The following is an 18468-nucleotide window of genomic DNA, read 5'->3' as shown; positions in this document are numbered from 1 at the left end:
CACAAAGTCTTCTCTCCCCCGTTTATTGCTTTGGTTGAATTTTGGTTTGGGTTAATACTTAGTTTTTTTGGAAATAGGAATTTGAGTTTATATCAAAGCACAATCTACATGGCTATGAATTTGAACATGTCTACCAATTGTTTGAGTAATAAATTATTATAAAGTCTATCTTTTATTCCCTTGGTTTCATTTTAATTTTGGATAAGATAGCATTGTAATTTTGTGATGAATTTTTATTATTACAAAAATCTTCTTTTTCCATACAAGGTGAGAAATTTGAATAATAAATTTGAAACATATAAAGTTTTGTTGTATATTAGGTAAATATAATACACTACAACAAAAGTTAGAAGAAGGATATGGTTCACCTTAAAAAAATATTAATCAGATATACAAAAAATAATAATATGATACATTTGTAAAGATAAAAAGATTAAAAAACACTTATAGAAATCTTTTTTTTTAAATAGATAATACTTGAAGTAATTGTTATTTTTTATATATTATACTTCATTACATAATATTATATATTCTCATGCATCGCGTTAATCTGCCACTATTTTTTCTAGAATTTCCCAATAACAAAGTAGAACAACATGTAAAGTAAATTCTTTTAGCAATTTGCACCAATTCACCATAAAAAAAATTGTTAAGTCTTGGCCTCAAGACAAGAAGAAGGTACAGAATAGCACCGATTTTGATCAAGCCTTCAAACATCGCACATAAATGGTATACAGTATTATTCTTTTTTGCTTCTATTCAAGCTTCACAACCATGAGGTCAATATGTTATTAAAAAAAAAAAAGTGTGTCACGTCATAACAGACCAAAATTGTTAAAAGGCTTAGAGCATTCATATCAAGAATACTAAAAAAATATATAGAAATTAGTATCTCAAAATACTATTTTATCTATTTTAACATCCAACTTTATAATACACCTAACATAAAAGGTTTTATATTTTTTAACACTTTATTAAAATATAATTTTTTTTTCTTTTTTAATTCTTTTTTATTTACTGCATCTCTTTCTCTCTCTCGTTCTCTATGCATCTCTTCTCCCAAACAAAAACACCCAAGCCACCACTCACGGCCACCGCCAGCAACCGCCATCATCATAATACCCAAGCCACCACCACCATTAGAAACTCAACCACTCCCACTACCCACCAAAACTCACTGCAAAATTCAACCCAACGCAACCCACCACCCACACCCACTGCCACAGCCATCGATACCCATTGCCAAACCCACCGATACCCAACCTAGAAACCCAAAATCAAATCACAAACTCAAACCCACTTTGAAATCAAACACAAATCCAAACTAAAATCCCTTCTTTTCAAACCTTAACAACCAAACCCAAATAAAAAATCTCATTTTTCAATTCCCAAACCCATTGATCAAACAGGGAGCCAAAAAAAAAAAAGGAAAATAGAAAGAGCTTGAGAGAAGAGAGAGTTCAGCCTTGAGATTCCCATGGTGAAGCAGCACCACCATTTTCTCTTCTTTCCATCACCATGTTCTTAAATTCCTCAACGGTAAACCTTATACCAAACGATCCACCTTCCTGAGCACAAACACCTGGTTTCCGCTGCAAGCCCATAAAATAACAACGATGGAATCATTTGGATTTGTCCAAACATTCACCTGGATGTGGGTGGCACTATAGCATCCCTCTTGCATCTCTCTCAATCTTTGAAGTCAGCAAACGAAGCCGAGATTTAGCATTGGAGAGAAGGAGCTCAAACTGTGAAATAGAGAGAAATAGAAGCTACGAAGAGAAGAGGAAAGTGAAAGAGGAGAGAGAAGAAAGAAGAGAAAAATAAAAGGCGTAAATGCACTTTTAGTCCCTACATTTTGACCCGACTTCTATTTTGGTCCCTACATTTTATTTTTACCATTTTTAGTGCCTAAACTAATTTACGCGTGTTGTTTTCGTCCTTTCCGTCAGTCAACCGACGGAAATTGCTAAGGTGGCAGCTAGAGGCAATAAAATATTATTAAAAATGTCACGTCAGCATCTTTTAAAAAAAATTGTCAATTTTAATTAAATAAAAACATTAAAAAAAAATTTTAAAAATCACTAAAATTAAGATAAAAAAAAACTCTCTCTGGCGTTTTCTCTTCCATTTCATTTTCTTAAATTAGTTTTTCTTCTCTCTCTCGTCCGTGTCTCAAATTTTCTCATTCTCTCTCTCTCTCTCTCTCTCTCTCTCTCTCTCTCTCTCTCTCTCTCTCTCTCTCTCTCTCTCTCTCTCTCTCGTGGTAACTAGTGGTGCAGTGGCACGTGGTGGCTGGGGTGGGTTGAGATCGGGGTGGGGTCGACGGGTTAAGATCGGGGTAACTGGTGGTGCAGTGGCACGTGGTGGCTGGGGTGGGTTGAGATCGGGGTGGGGTCGACGGGTTGAGATCGGGGTGGGGTGGTTGGGGTTGAGCTCGGGGTGGGATGGGTTGAGATCGGGGTGGGGTGGGTTGAGACTGACTGGGGTGGCTGGGTTTGAGGTTGGGCTGAGGTGGGTGGGTTGTGAGCCAACTGGGGTGGCTTGAGTCGAGGTGGCTGGGGTTGAGGTTGGGTTAGGGTGGGTAGAGATCGGGGTGGCTGGGGTTGAGACCGAGTTGTGTTTGGTTGTAGCGGTTGGGATGGTGGGTTGTGGCGGATGTGATGGCTTCTGGGTATGTGTTTGTGTTTGGTCTCTGTTTCTTTTTCTTTTTTATTTTTCGTTTGTTTTGTTGTGATCTGGGTATGTGTTTGTGCTTGGGTTGAGATCTAGGTTTCGTTTGTGTTTGATCTCTATTTGTGATCTGGGTATGTGTTTATGTTTGGTCTCTGTTTCTTTTTCTTTTTTTTCGTTTGTGTTGTTGTGATCTGGGTAAGTGTTTGTGCTTGGGTTGAGATCTGGCTTTCGTTTGTGTTTGATCTCTATTTGTGATTGTGTTTGGTCTCTGTTTCTTTTTTCTTTTTCTTTTTTTCGTTTGTGTTGTTGTGATCTAGGTTTGAGTTTTTGGTTGCTGGATTTGTGTTCTTGGTTGCTGGATTTGATCTGGGATGAACACGAAGAACAAAAGAACAGGTTGTAATGTTCTTATGAAAAATAATATTGATAAGTAATAATGTTCTTTTGTTGGGTTTTGATTCTTTTGTTTGTTTTTTTTTTTAAATTAAAATTGAGTAATTAATTTTTTTTTAATTTTGGTATTTAAAAAATGCTAAATAATTTTTTTAATAATATTTTATTGCCTCCGGCTGCCACCTCAGCAATTTTCATCAGCTGACTGACGGAAAGGACGAAAATAACACGCATAAATTAGTTTAGGGACTAAAAGTGGTAAAAATAAAATGTAGGGACCAAAATAGAAATCGGGTCAAAATGTAGGGACTAAAAGTGCATTTACGCCAAAATAAAAAAGAGAGAGAAAAGGTGAACATTGGAATAAAAAAATAATATTTAGATTAACATTTCTACTACAAGCTGTTATTAACTGTGTGTCAAAATTGTTGGCATTTAAAATTTTTGATATAGTGGGTATTTTTGTGTGTTAATGGTAAAATTTGGCTTTAAGAATTTTTAGCATTCTTCATAAGAATGTTCTTAAGAGCATTCACAATGGTTTTTTCAATCTTATCTTATTTTATCATCTCAAAAAGTTATTTTTTCAATTATATCATACCAACATTCCAAAACTCTATTTTTTTTTCAATTTTATTTAAATATTCTTTTTTAATCTTTTTTTTACTATTTCTCTTTTTCTATTCCTTTTCCTAGGGCTGTCCAAGGACCCGCCAGACCGACCCACTCGCTGCCACCGACCGAAACCCGACCCACCGCTAACCGAACCGACTGCTCTGACGGTCGGCGATGGATTTGATTCTCCAAAATCCGAGATCAACGGATCGGAGATCGGATCTCCTCCTCTTAAATCCGAGAAACCCAATCCGACCGACCCATCAATTTTCCAGCGAAAAAGGTGTAGATCTGGCGAGATTTCGCTAGATCTAGCCAAGATCTTGCCGAAAATGGCCAAGATCTCGCTGGATCTAGCGAGATCTAGCCGGATTTCTACCGTTTTTCAAAAAAATTTCGTCGGAGTTCTACCATTTTTCATCTTTTCTTGGCGCGATTCTCGTCGTTTTCGAAATAATCAATCCTGACCGATCCGCCCGAACTCTGTGGAAGCTCCAACCAGCCAAATCTGATCAACCTCTCCAGTCAGCGGCAGGTGTAAATTTGGGAGACCCGATCCGGTTGGGTCGGTTCCGGGTTGGGCACAAACCCGACCCGGACCGACCTGTGGACAGGCCTACCTTTTCCTCTCTTTCTCCCTCAACCTCTAGCAAACCCATACCCAGCAAAATCACAACAAAAAATCACCCAAATCAAACAAGCACCTGAAATCCACCTGCCACCCCAGCAAAATCACAACAAATCTAAAAATCCATACCAAAATCACAACAAAAAATCACCACCTGCCACCCTAGAAAAATCACAACAAAAAATCCATACCAGAAACCAAATCGCAACCCAGACCTCTTCCTTTAGCCATCGGTCACCAAAAAAAAAAACACACACACACACACACAGAGGACCCTGATCGCAACCCACTTTGGCGGCACTTTTTGACACCAGATTCTCCACTTCGGCGGCACAACCCAGATCGCAACCCACTTCGACGACGCTTTTTGACCCGAATCGAGTCGAAGCTCTCCAACATCTGCACCAAAATCCTCAAGCTCCTTGACACCAGCTGATTTTGATCTTAACCCAAACCCAAAAATAGCTTCAATGATGGGGAGAGAGAGATGAGAGACCGTGGAGAGAGAAAGGATTGATATTTACCATAAAATATTAATATAAAGTTTACCATTGAGCTACAGTGCAATTCTATGTTTAGAATTGCACTGTAGCACAATTGTTTTTTTTTTTTTTTGTAATAATTACAAAACCCAACATCTAATGGAGTGCCATTTTGGGCTTAAATTGTAAAATAAGCCTAGATTTGAGATTTGGCGTATCCATTGCTGATGCTCTTAGGAGTCATTCTTGCTAACACTTTCTTCTTCTTTATCATCTTCATCTTTATTATCGAAGTTCAAAGCCTGAAATGCGGCAAGGCAGAAGTCCCATCAAAGTTCATTGAAGTAGTTACAACTTACAATAGTCTCTCACTGTGGTTTCCCTATACGCTGGAGGATTGTCTTCTAACAATAACTCCTTGATGGGTCCGTAAAGTGTTGGGGATGACTGAAGACCTGTGCAAAAAAAGCATGCCACAGATACTCTTGGACCAGCCTGGTGTGCCAATACTGTGTTCAACGCTTTTAAACCTATCATTTGTTATAAGCTGAAAACACCAAACGGTAAAATTTTGTAAATTAGCTACAACAATAAGAATCCTTGTTGATATTGGAGCATCAAAAGTGTCAAATACATAAGAAATTTATCTGCACCTGCACCTGCCCCACGCCAAGGAAACAAAAACAAGCTTGATAGTTTTTCATATCATTAATACTTAAGTTCATGTATTCCTTTTGTTTGGACATAAATGATCCTTCCAACGTGCAAATGAAATTTACTCTTTGGCAAATGGCTAAATCCGGAGTCTCGTCACTCTCACATTAGACCAACGGGTCATTAAAAAGCTTTGTAATATGATTAAGACAAAACTTAAGTACAGTATTTTAGGTGTTATCCATTAGGTTCCTTTCTTAAGATTCAGCTTTGTGACTACTTAACTAAAAAATATATTTACATCCCATGAGAAAAAAATCCACATGACAGAATCATAAAAGGAGAATTTAAGGAACGACACTTAAATACTATACCTAAGTCTTGCCCATATGATTATACTATGCACTTCCATAAAACAATTTATTCTAGGAGTTGCCGATAAACTACTGATTATCCCAAAAGGTTAAGGTGTTGGGATATAGTAAATTTAATCATTTAACCACACAATTCTAACACTCCCCCTCACGTGTGGGTCAAGCTAAATTTAATCATTTAACCACACAATTCTAACACTCTCCCTCAAGTATGGGTCAAACTACCTTTTAATAGGTAAGGCCCAACACGTGAGATTTTAAATGCAAGGTAGAGTGGAGAAGACAATGATCGAACTCATGAATCTAATACTTTGATACCATGTTAAATTACCGATTCACCCAAAAGGCTAAGCTATTAGGAAATAATGTTTTTAATCACTTAACCATAATTTTAACACTCCCCCCACACATGTAGGCCTAAACTTCCCATTAATAAGTGGAGGTCGAACATGTGGGAATTCAACATTTTAAATAAGAGGTAGAGTAAAGATAGGGATCGAACTCAAGATCTTCCGTCTTCTCCACTCTACCTCCCATTTAAATTCTCACATGTTGAGTCTCACCTGTTAAAAGGTAGTTTCGGCCCACATGTAAGGGAGAGTGTTAGGAGTATGTACTTTAATGATTAAATTTACCATATCCTAAGAGCTTAAACGTTTGGGACAATCAGTAAGTTAACATGGTATTAGAGTAGGAGATCCTAATTTCAATCCCTATAATGTATTGCTAAATCTATAAGTGTCGTTACCAAAATTGATTGTCAATAATGATTTAGTCTATGTAATTGAATCCAAAAATATTATATAAATTACTTATTCTTGTAATTGTTATACAATGTTAGATTTTATCCTTAACTAACCACATTACTCGCACATTAATATTCCATCAGAAAAATAATGTGAATACTTACTTGAAGAAGATCTCCAATGTTAACCACTAGAGCCCCCGGCACGGGAGTGACATCAATCCACTTGTTCTGGTGCAGAACTTGGAGACCACCAATATGGTCTTGTAGAAGCACAGTGAAGAAGTCATTGCCAGCATGCTTGCTTGTGCCTAATGTTAGATCTGGTTGTGGACAAGCGGGATAGCCGTGGCACAAAACTGCAAGCCCTTCAGCGCAATCAATGTCATTAAGGTGGTTTGGGTTTAAACCAAGGGCCTCTGATAATAACTTGAAAAGTAAAATCTCCAATTTCAATACTTGCTTAAAGTAATCTGCTAGTATTTCTCTGCAAGTAATTATAGAAAGCAAATAAGGTGGTCATGCTTTCATTCTCAATGTGAGTGAATATACAACTAGGGCTGTCCAGCGGGTAAAAGACCCGACCAAACCGACCGGATCCGACCAACCCGAGGCCTAGCAGGTGGATCTGAAGTCCATGGTCGGTCGGATTCAGGTCTGCCTCTCACAAAAACCGAATTTTCGATTCGGGTTGCAGGTTTAGGTATTATAAACCTGTATTACCCGACCTGACCGATAGTTTAAGATTTTTTTTTTAAATTCAGTTGTTTTTAGGCCAACACGTGAAGACTGACGCTGACCTGATAAGTGATAAGACTAAACACTGAGTTGCTGAGATTACATGCACACGAAAAGCCTCAGTCCACACGCAAAGCCTCAGTCCACACGCAAGTCTATTCCATAGTTCTACTCTCAAAAGCCTCTCTCAGTAGTCATTCCTCAATCTCATCTCACCATCTCACTCTCTCAGAAAGCAGAATCTCACTCTCTCAAAAATTACTCTTCGTTCTCTCTACTCTCAATCTCAATCTCAAGTCTCTCTACTCTCAATCTCAAGTCTCTCTACTCTCAATCTCAAGTCTCTCTACACTCCTCTCCAAACCCCAGATGCTATTGCCGCCGCCGCCTCCTCATCACCACACCTGACACCGCTTCACCTCACTTTCCACCATGGGTTAAGTCTTCTCAACCTCTCGTTCTCAGCTTCTTAGTATATTTTTTTTCTTGGATGTGGATCTGTAGGTGTGGGTATGGTGCGTGTGGATCGGCCAAGGTGGGTGTGGGTTGCCGAAATGGGGATTGGGTTATGTGCGTAGATGGGTAGCTTGGATGCTGGTGAGGGTGGATGATGACAGTGGTGGATCGAAGACATGCAACGGTGGAGCATGGCGGTGAGGTTAAGTGGGAAGAAAAGATGGAGAAAACTCACCATTGAGTGGAGGAAACGGACGGCTTGGGTGGTCGGACCAGATCTTCGTCGCGTCAATGCGTGAGGTGGTGCCGGAGCAATGCTATTGCCAAGATGGATGAGTGGTCACAGCTGGGCTTTGGAGAGAGTGTGCTAAGAGTGAGGCATGTGAAGAGTGACCCAATTCGAAGCCCAAACCCGCCAAACCGACGAATTCAACCCGTTCAACCGATGACCCAAACCACCGGGTTTAACTTATATATCAGGTCAGTTGCGGGTCACATTTTTTAGAACCCGACTCAGTCAGGTCAAGTCCGAGTCAGGCCCAAACCCGACCCGACCCGTGGACAGCCCTATATACAACCATTAGAATATAGATACGGAGTTCACAAAATGAGCATTTAAGAGTACAAAGATTACAAAGTTTACTTTCTAAAAACACAAAAATAAATTTTGCTACCATTTTGTTTTTCTGGTTAAATGATTTGAAGAAGAATATAAACAAATAAGGCTTATTAAGCAATAAGCATAATTCAATCTCACTTTAAAAATAGTGCTCTCTCAAGAAAAAGCCAGATAGGTAATAGAGAAACATCATCATTACTTTCTCCGGATGATCTATCTAATAATAATTTTATATCAAGATTTTTACACAACTATTTTAATATTTGTATAGAAGATAAAACCAATATTGTGATTTCTGATTAGTTATCTTTTGCCCAATAATGTTAGTAAATAAATTTCAGTCGATTATAAATTGTAAATCACATACCTTGTAAAGTTGTGATTTTCAACTATTTCGTGTTGGCTTTAATTCCGTGCCAAATTTGATTGTAATTTTTTCAATCACTTTCCCTGTATGTATGTGGGTTTATTTGTAAGGGATGAGTGTAAAAGATCGGTGAAGAATCAAGTTTCAAAATGTGAATCAGTGGAATTTGCGACTAGCTCGCGAGAAGCAACTCACGAGAAGGCCACGTGTGGAGCACATGACTAGAAGATGAAGAGTCGTGCTAGGCTATCAATTTCGTGAGTGTTTCATGAGAAGGGCCATCTTGTGAAAGTTTCTATTTGGAAAAAAATTGTGTTGCTTTACCAAATTCTTTACCCACACTATACCCTCATTATCCACGAATTGTATAGAGTGTTTTTCAAAGAGAAAACCCTAGCAAATACACTTGAGAGTTAAAGATTGTTATACCCACAATCATCTACACATTTCCTTGTGGTTTTCCTCAACCCCTACCTCTCCATCTCTAGATCCTTGAGAGGTTGTTAGCCCAAACACTTACCAGACCCATTTTGAGTGTCAAGTGAGATTTTGGTGCTTTTGGGAAGTATTGGAAGGAGCCAATCATTGGTGGATGCAATCGGGCTGAATTACGGGATCCGGAAAGTTAGAGAAGACAAGATTTTGAGAAGTCCGTTGGTAGCAAGAGTTTAAAGGGCTCAAGTACATGGGATAGACTAGGCTTGGAGGGTCTTTTGTTATTTGTGTACTCCAACTTTATTCTCTAGTGGATCAATTTCGACTCAAAGGGTCACGGAGAGGTTTTTTGCCGAATTCTTCGGTTTCCTCTTCGATAACACGTCTTGGTGTTATCTTGTGTTTGCATCTCTCTTCCCTACTCTTTAAGCTTTCATTTTATTATTAATGATGGATGAATATGGCTTAGGCTAACTTTATCGATTCATTAAGCTCATTTACTCTAGTTTCGCACTTAGCTCAAGTTAGAGTAAAAGCAATCTAGCTGTAATTTTTAATTTAGGGTCTGAACAAGCTCTTGGGTTTTAGCACAAATTCGAGCTTTCAATTGGTATCAGAGCAAATACACTTGTTGGCTTTCAATATCCTAGTGTGATCCAAGACCCCGTGTGAGATGGATAAATCTCAATCCCTTAATGCACCTCCCTACTTTGATGGGAGTAATTATGCTTTTTGGAAAATACGAATGCATGCTTTACTTTGTGCTATTGATGAGACACTATAGGATTCTATTGAGAATGGATATGTAAGACCCACAACAGCCAAATCCAAATGAGATAAGGCTGCTCTTACTTTGGCAAACGCCAGTAGCAAAGCTATTAATGCTATTTTCTATGGTGTTTCTACTGATGAGTTTCATAGGATTTTTCATGTGAAGACCACCAAAGAGGTGTAGACCATTCTTGAAACAACCTACGAAGATACCAAGAAGGTTAAGGACACTAAGCTTCAAATGCTCACTACTCAATTTGAGGAAGTGTAGATGAGTGACGATGAGTCATTTGATTCCTTTTATGAAAGACTAAATGAGATTGTGATTGCCAAACTCAATCTTGGAGAGAAGATTGAAGACGCCAAAGTTGTGAGGAAGATTTTGTGATCCTTACCCGAATCTTTCCAGGCTAAGGTCACCGCCATTGAAGAGAGAAAGGATTTGGATGATATCAAAATTCAAGAACTTATTGGCTCTCTCCAAACCTATGAGCTTGGACTCCCCTTTCCAAAGTCCAGCAAATCACTTGCTCTCAAAACCATAAATGAGAGAACGGGTGATTCATCCAATGAAGACGATGTAGAAAAAGTGGTGGCATTCCTTACAAAGAACTTCCGGAAATTTCTCAAGATGAAGAGCAATTGGAAGTCGTTTGGCGAAAGAAAATTCTCACCCTCCAAAAGTGACAAAAGAGAGTTCAAGGAGAAGGATGGGAAAGACTCGTCACCATCCCAAGGAGTCGTGTGTTATGAATGTGATGGTCATGGGCATCCAAAGAAAGAATGTCCAAACTACTTGAGAGGAAAGGGTAAAGTACTTGCTACTATACTTAGTGACTCGGAGAGCTCAAACTCCGATGCAAAAGGTGATGGAAACTTTCATGGTGATTACCACCGTTGATTCTAGAGATGAGTTAAGCGACTTGGTTGATGAACTAGGTGTACATTCCGAAGGTGAAGAAGTTGATGATTCAGAAGATGAGAATGTGTACCTCAATAATGGTGAGAAGAACCTTCAAAAAGTGTACAATGTGTTGCTTGAAAATTGTGGCAAATATGCCAAAGGTGAGAAGAACGCTATTAAAAAGATGAAGAAAATTGAAGAAGAGCATAAGACCACACTTGTGCAACTAAGGGACACGAAATGTGAAGTTGAAGGGCTGATGGAAGAATTGCTGAATGTCTACTCTAAAATAAAGTTCCTTGAACTTTAAATAACTCAAGCAAATGTCAAAGTGGAGCGCATTTCCACCAAGAAACTTGACAGTGTGCTCTCTTCTCAAAAACCTTCACATGACAAGACCAGTTTAGGCTATACCGATGAAGGAAGCTCAAGCAATGAACCCAAGAAGGAAGTGAAGTTCGTGTTGGCCAAGAATGTAAAGATGCCCAAGGTAGAAATGCCCAAAGTGGAGAATCCCAAGGTTGAGATCCCTACTATTGTAAAGAGAACCATTGGTCCAAGACCAAATGAAAAAGGAAAGTTATTGCCCAAGAGTCAAAGGGGATCTCAAGTGAAGCATTTCTATCATCATTGTGGCGTGCGAGGGCACACAAGACCAAATTGCTTCAAGCTTCAAGCTTCAAGCTCTTAAAAAGGCTGATTCTCTATGTGGTCAAGATAACTCAAGAAGAATGCCTAAGGGAAATCAAGCAAAAGGAGAAAATGAGAGACAACTCATTGGAGATGTTATGGAAATATTGAAGAACATTTCATCATGCCATGTTAGCTTCACCCCGAGGTTTGAGAGTTATGTCAGTCGCACGCCTCCTTCTAAGGACCTCACCCAAAACACTCATACAGTGTGGGTGAAAAAGAGTACTCATGCATGATTACTCACTATGTCCATACGTTGATACTTCCAATGTATTAGGGTCATAGTTTCATGCATCATGACATATGCAATCTTCTTGTGTCATTGCATATGTTCTAGTACGTTTTCTTTTATAGGTCTTTGTTTGTTTACCTTATTTTTGTTGATCTTACTTTATTGCTTTTTTTTTTAGTGTGTTAAAAAATTCAAAAACCCATAAATAGTAAAAAATCTCAAAAAATTTAATCGTTTGTGTTGTGTATAGCACATGTTAAGTTTGGCCTAGCACCTCCGTACTAATGGCGTAGTGCATTTACGAGCTTAGCTTGTTATGTATGCATATTTTTTAAATGTAAGCAACATCTAGAAATCTACGTTTGATTGTTTTAAATAGATCTTCAAGTTTATCATGAATGATTAGTCAGTAGTCTTGTTTGATCTTGAAACATGTGTAGACTTGTGCCTATATATCTCCTCACATTTATTTTTATGTCAAAAGCTCTACAAACGTCAATTGGTAAAAGATAAAGAGCTGAAAAAGTCTTGCTTCGAAAACTAGTTTGACTAGGAAAATGTGGAGCAAAAATTGTATTCATTTGTATGATACCAAAGCCAAAGGCTTATTCATCAAAGAAATATCAAAAGTTCATGACATCACTTCTCAAAAATGAGTTATATAGTTCAAAAGTATGAAAAATGGAAGCCAAATGAAAAGTGTATAATCAAATGTAAACACCTTAGTGGGGGGTCATATATGTTCATTTCTACTAGTGAGATAGGTCACTTGACTTCATACTAGTTGTGTATGACTTGATTGAATTGATCATTGAAGCTTCACACTAGACTATGAACTAGTTCATACTTGTTTTATACACACAAGTCTAATGTTCAATGAATGTCTATTTCATTTATGTGATTGTACGTGTTCAAATGTGATATGTATATACTCAATTGCTTGATGATCAAACCCAAAAAGATTTTCTAGTATTTTATTCATTTTTGAAAGTGTTTTTGTGTATCAATTTTGTGTTTGAAGAGTTTTACCAAAAAACCAAATCAGTTTTGTTGAAAAACTTCATCAGATGCATTTTCATGAGTAAGTCGCGAGTAAGTCTTCTCACAGCCTATCTGCAAAAATGAGGAAGATAATTTCCAGTTCTTCCAAAATTTTACACAGAGAGTTTCACAACTCTTTCGCGAGATAAATCCCGCAAAACTAGCCATGTGCATTTGAGGCATTTCGCGAGTACTTTGCGAGTACCCTACCCGCGAAATGAGCGGATTTTCAGTTTTTAAAGGCCAAACAATGACAATTTTTCAAAACTTGTATTTTGCCTCCTCCGCGCCTCTCTCAACCCAAAACACTATTTTTTTCCAAAATCTCAACCAAAACTCAAGGGCTTTCATCTCTATGACTCATCTAAGGTATGTTTTAACACTTTTTCACTTTTGAATCCTTAGATTCTAGGATTTCTAGGGTTGGGTTATTTTGAAAGGGGTTAGGAAAATTTCATTTTCTTGTCAAAATTTTTTTAATTTTCTTGATTGGGTTGTGCCCATTGTGTTTGTTTGTGTTTGTGTTGGCCCCAAGTGGCATTTTAACATGTATTTAGACAAGTTTTCCATATGTTCATGCATTGTTTCATATGTTAGTGGAAAGTGTGCACTCTAAGTGTTCGATAAAATGCCTAAATGGTTTTTTTTTTTTTTTTTGGACTCCATTGAGTACAAATTTTTGGGATTACCATGTTTTTACATGATTCACATGTTTTGATCATTGGATGTCTATTTTACACACTTTGTCCCATGAGTGCTTTGCCATGCATTGCTCATGCATCTCACATACACACCACAAGCACACTGGATGCACACACCCTATCACTTGACATGTTTTGCATTTCACTCTTGCTATATAAGTCTTATTAGACCTTTAGCACTTAAAACATGACCTTGCGACCTTGTTTGCTTGTCTATTTGCTTTTTAGGACTATTTTTTCGTTTTTATGAACTAACTTGTATCTAATCAAGTTTGTTTCAATGTTTGTGTCTCTTTTGTTTGTTTGTGTGGTTGTTTATTTTGCAAATGTCTCGTCGATCCTCTCACAACAAGGAACATGTGATTGATCTCACATCATCTCCTGTATCAAAGAGGACTCGTCAATCATTGGGTGACATTGACAACAAGAGATTCAAGACTCTCTTGGATTCTTAATCCTTCTACAACAATTTCAAGGGTGCACCTACAGTGGTGGAGAGGGTTGTAAGATTTGACACTCTATGATCCACCTTTATCCCTAAGATATTTGCGGATAAGGATTAGGCAAGCTTGTTTGATAACTTTAAGGATCCCATTGAAGAATTGGTTAAAGAATTCTACTCAAACACTTGGTTCATCGGAGCTAAACTGAAGTGCTGGGTTCGAGGAAAAGATTTTGTCATTACTCTGGATTACCTAGCGAAGATTCTTCACATCAATCGTCCAGAGAATGTAGACACTTCCCCATATGATGATAGACTAGCACTAGTGACAGAGATTCTTGACACCTTAGGAGATGATCATGAAGTCTCCTCCACGGGCACTTCCATTGGGACTGCAAAATTTGGACCGGAGATGAAGATTCTCACATTGATCATGTTCCTCAACCTGTACCCTCTGTCCAACATAGGTTTCATCAACCTCAGAAGAGCACAATTCCTATGTGATCTAATCAAAGGAGCTCAAATTGATGTTTGTGCTCACATGGTGTTCATCCACCGGAAGAAGGAACTACCTTGTCTCGTCAACGACCAATATCATTGATCTCTCTTCAAATGAGCAAGGGTCACTCATCTGCTGAAAAGGAAAAGAAAAGTCCTTCTAAGACTCCAAAGAGCGAATCCTCCCAACATGCCACTCCTACTGAACAAAAATCAGCTGCTCCTACTATACCCGAGCAAACCAAGACAGTATTTCCTCACATTCCTGAGCCTCAACTTACTAGCACTCAACCAGGACCATCTAGCTCTCATCTGGATAGGTTGACGACCCTGATTGAGGGATTACATGAACGCATTTTTAGACTTGCTAATGTCATATACTCAACCAACAACCATGTTCAGAATCATCTCACCACCATTGAGACATAGTTGGATGAGATTCAGTGCAAGCTAGAGGAGAGCCTTTAGCTATTCATGCCAAAAAGGGGGAGAGCATTTAGTGTGAATATTTTTTACTATAGTAAGGGGAGAGCATTACATGGAAAGGAGGTGTGCATATTGAAAGGGGGAGATCAATGGGCTCAAAAGGAGGAAGCTAACCTACAGTCACGCACACTTTTGGATAGTCTAACAATTGTTTGGCTAGTCTAGTTTTTATTTTATACTTTTATAGCTTTTGGATATTTACAGTGCTTTTATTTAAAGCTTTCAAGTACTTTAGTTTAAAACATAGCCGTTCCTTGATGCTTATTGTTTTCTATTGCTTATTGTCTTAGTTTCTTTAATGCATCATGTGATTTGTTGGACATGCACTTGATTTTAGCATTACTCTTAATTGCATTGTGTGTCCGGATGATCATTTACCAGTTAAGCGTTCGTTGTGGTCATTTCCTAATGACTATTAATGTTTGATCAAGTTATGCTCTATGTCTTACATTTCACGTGGTATCTTGATCACATATTACTTGTTCTTTATACATGCCTTGTGTTCTACTTGTCTCGTGCTTAATGAAATTTGTTTGTTATGTGCAAGTGTTTTAGGATACAAGTGTATATGGTTCAAGTGCTTCACAGCTTTTAGATTTAGGTGTGAGTGAGTTTTGCCTATGTTCCCAAACTCACAATTAAGTCTAGAGTTTGTTTAGGGGTTTTGTCACGGAATAGCTAAAGGGGTAGATTGTAAAGCTGTAATTTTGTATTGGTTTTAATTTCGTACAAAATTTGATTGTAATTTCTTCAATCATTTTCCCTGTATGTATATGGGTTTTTTTGTAAGAGATGAGTGTGAGAGATTGATGAAGAATTAAGCTTCAAAAGGTGAATTAGTGGAATTCGCGACTAGCTCGCGAGAAATAACCCGCAAAAAGGCCACATGTGGAGCATATGACTAGAAGATGAAGAGTCATGTCAGGCTGTCAATTTCACGAGTGTTTCGTGAGAAAGGCCATCCTGCGAAATACCCGCAAAAGTTTCTGTTAGGCAAAAAGTTGTGATGCTTTACCAAATTCTTTACCCACATTATAAATATCATCATTACCCACGAATTGAATAGAGTGCTTTTCAAAGAGAAAACCCTAACAAATACATTTGAGAGTTAGAAATTGTTATACTCATAATCATCTACACATTTCCTTGTGGTTTTCCTCAACTCCTACCTCTCCATCTCTAAATCTTTGAGAGATTGTTCGCCCAAACACTTACCACACTCATTCTGAGTGTTAAGTGAGATTTTGGTGCTATTGGGAAGTATTAGAAGGAGTCAATCATTCGCGGATGCAATTGAGCTGAATTGCGGGATCCAGAAAGTTAGAAAAAACAAGATTTCAAGAAATCCGTTGGTAGCAGGAGTTTGGAGAGCTCAAGTACATGGGGTAGACTAGGCTGGGAGGATCTTTTGTTATTCGTGTACTCCAACTTTATTCTCTAGTGAATCAATTTTGACTTGGAAGGTCACGAAAAGGTTTTTCGCCGAGTTCTTCGGTTTCCTCTTTGATAACATGTCTTAGTGTTATCTTGTGTTTGCATCTTTCTTCCCTACTCTTTAAGCTTTCATTTTATTGTTGATGATGGATAAATATGGCTTAAGGTAGCTTTATCGGTTCATTGCACTCATTTACTCTAGTTCCGCACTTAGCTTAAGTTAGAGTAAAAGCAATCTAGCCGTATTTTTTAATTTGGAGTCTAAACAAGCTCTTGAATTTTAGCACAAATCCGAGCTTTCATACCTGCACGAAGCTGGCAAGTCTTGTAGCTTTAGGGGATAAGGAGCCGTCATACAAAGAAATGTATCCCTCCAATTGGTCGCAACTCCACTATACAAATCAAAGTTGCTGTTGTTCAACACCGGTCTCATGGGGTCACGTGTATATAACTCTTTTTTAACCTCAGTATCTTGCTCATAAAACCTACGCACACCTTCCTTAATCTCCTCCAGAACACTCACAGGGATCCCATGATTGACCACCTGAAAGAAGCCCCATATCTCAGATGCTTCACCAACTCTTTCAACAATCTCCTTGCGTTTAATTACATCTTTGTCGATGCCTTCGAGGTCTATGACAGGAATACTGAACTGGGCGTCACCACTCACCAGTAGTGGCTGAGTTCTTGTCCAAACTATCTGGTGGGTGATAGAATATACGAGGGATCTCAGTAACCCCAGCATCTACAAGTCCTTTAACTCAAGCTTTTGTGTCATCAAAAGCCTTCAACTCACTTGCTCTATCATAGTCTGGCACTTCATCTCTGCTGGTAATAACCATTTTTCTTTTCTTTTATGAGGTAGCTAAGGAAGTTCTGCTCAAACGGAACTATATATGCGAGGAGCAACATGTGAGTGATAGAATAGAACACAGAATATCCTTTTTTTATTATAATTAATTAATTATGACAGTGAAAAGAAATCTAAAGAAAGCAATTTCACGGCTTTATCAAGGGCAGTCAAGTAGTCGAGACTGACTTTTAACAAGATTTGGAATTTGAAAGCCAATAATGTGTGTGAGACAATCCATCATTATCAGCTATCAATCGCTAACTATGAAGAAATAATATTTATAAGGTAAGTCCATCTTTTTCTTTTTTTTTTGAATTTGTAGACTTGCTGATTTGGCAAATATCTAATAACATTACAGACATGATTCTCTTTAAATATATATATATATATTTGAATATATATATATAGTATTTTTGCAGTTCTTGAGATTTTAGTTGTAGTGTAGAAGAATACAGCATCTGCAAAACTTCTTCTCTACCCGCTACATGATTACTATTTTGCATCCAATTGATTTGTGTTTATAGAAGGTGGAAACCACTTATTAAATTTTCACAATACCAAAATTGGGATCAAGATATAGGGGTTACCCTCTAAACCACTGCCACTGGTCCAGTCTACAAAGAATTGGAACTCTACACGGTTGATGAAGGTTCTTGATACAACAACTTTACTCTTTGATCTTCAATTCCAATGTCAAAGACTTTGCTTGGTACAAAACCCTTGGTGCACTGATGTCACAGCAAAATCTCCTTCACAAAGTGTTCACCCTTATTTCTATAATGACCTATTGTGAGGTTAAATGCGTCCTAGAACTCTATTAGTCATCATATTCGTAGGCCGTAACTTGAGAAAACTATATTCTCAAGTCTGGATTGGTTAACTGAGTTGAGCTTTAATGATGTGATAGAGTTGCAAATAGGACCTCTTTTTTATTTACTAATGAAAAAGCAATAGAATTCCATTAAATGCAAAATTATAGTATTATACATTGGTAAGGACAAATGGACCTTGAGAGTCCCACGCACTCTAAAATGACACTCCTGAACCCCTTCAAATTGCAAAATGAATGCATTATATATTAATGATTTGTTTTATATCGTTACTGTTGCAAATCATATATAAAATATTTTGTAGAAGGATTCAGATGGTAATAAAATTTATATATATATATATATATATTAATAGGTAAAAGTGAAAGAAAATCCAATTAGAATTCAATTAAAATCTAATT

General features: G+C 37.8%; 1 pseudogene; it reads right to left on the bottom strand.

Annotated features, from left to right (window-relative positions):
* Nucleotides 1–5089: 5089 nt before the first annotated feature.
* On the bottom strand, nt 5090–17226 carry LOC142623176 (1-aminocyclopropane-1-carboxylate oxidase homolog 1-like; annotated as a pseudogene).
* Nucleotides 17227–18468: the final 1242 nt, after the last annotated feature.

Source organism: Castanea sativa, chromosome 2 (assembly GCF_040712315.1).
Source record: "Castanea sativa cultivar Marrone di Chiusa Pesio chromosome 2, ASM4071231v1".
In the NCBI taxonomy this organism is placed as follows: domain Eukaryota; kingdom Viridiplantae; phylum Streptophyta; class Magnoliopsida; order Fagales; family Fagaceae; genus Castanea; species Castanea sativa.
This window is presented reverse-complemented; position numbering and strand designations above follow the sequence as displayed.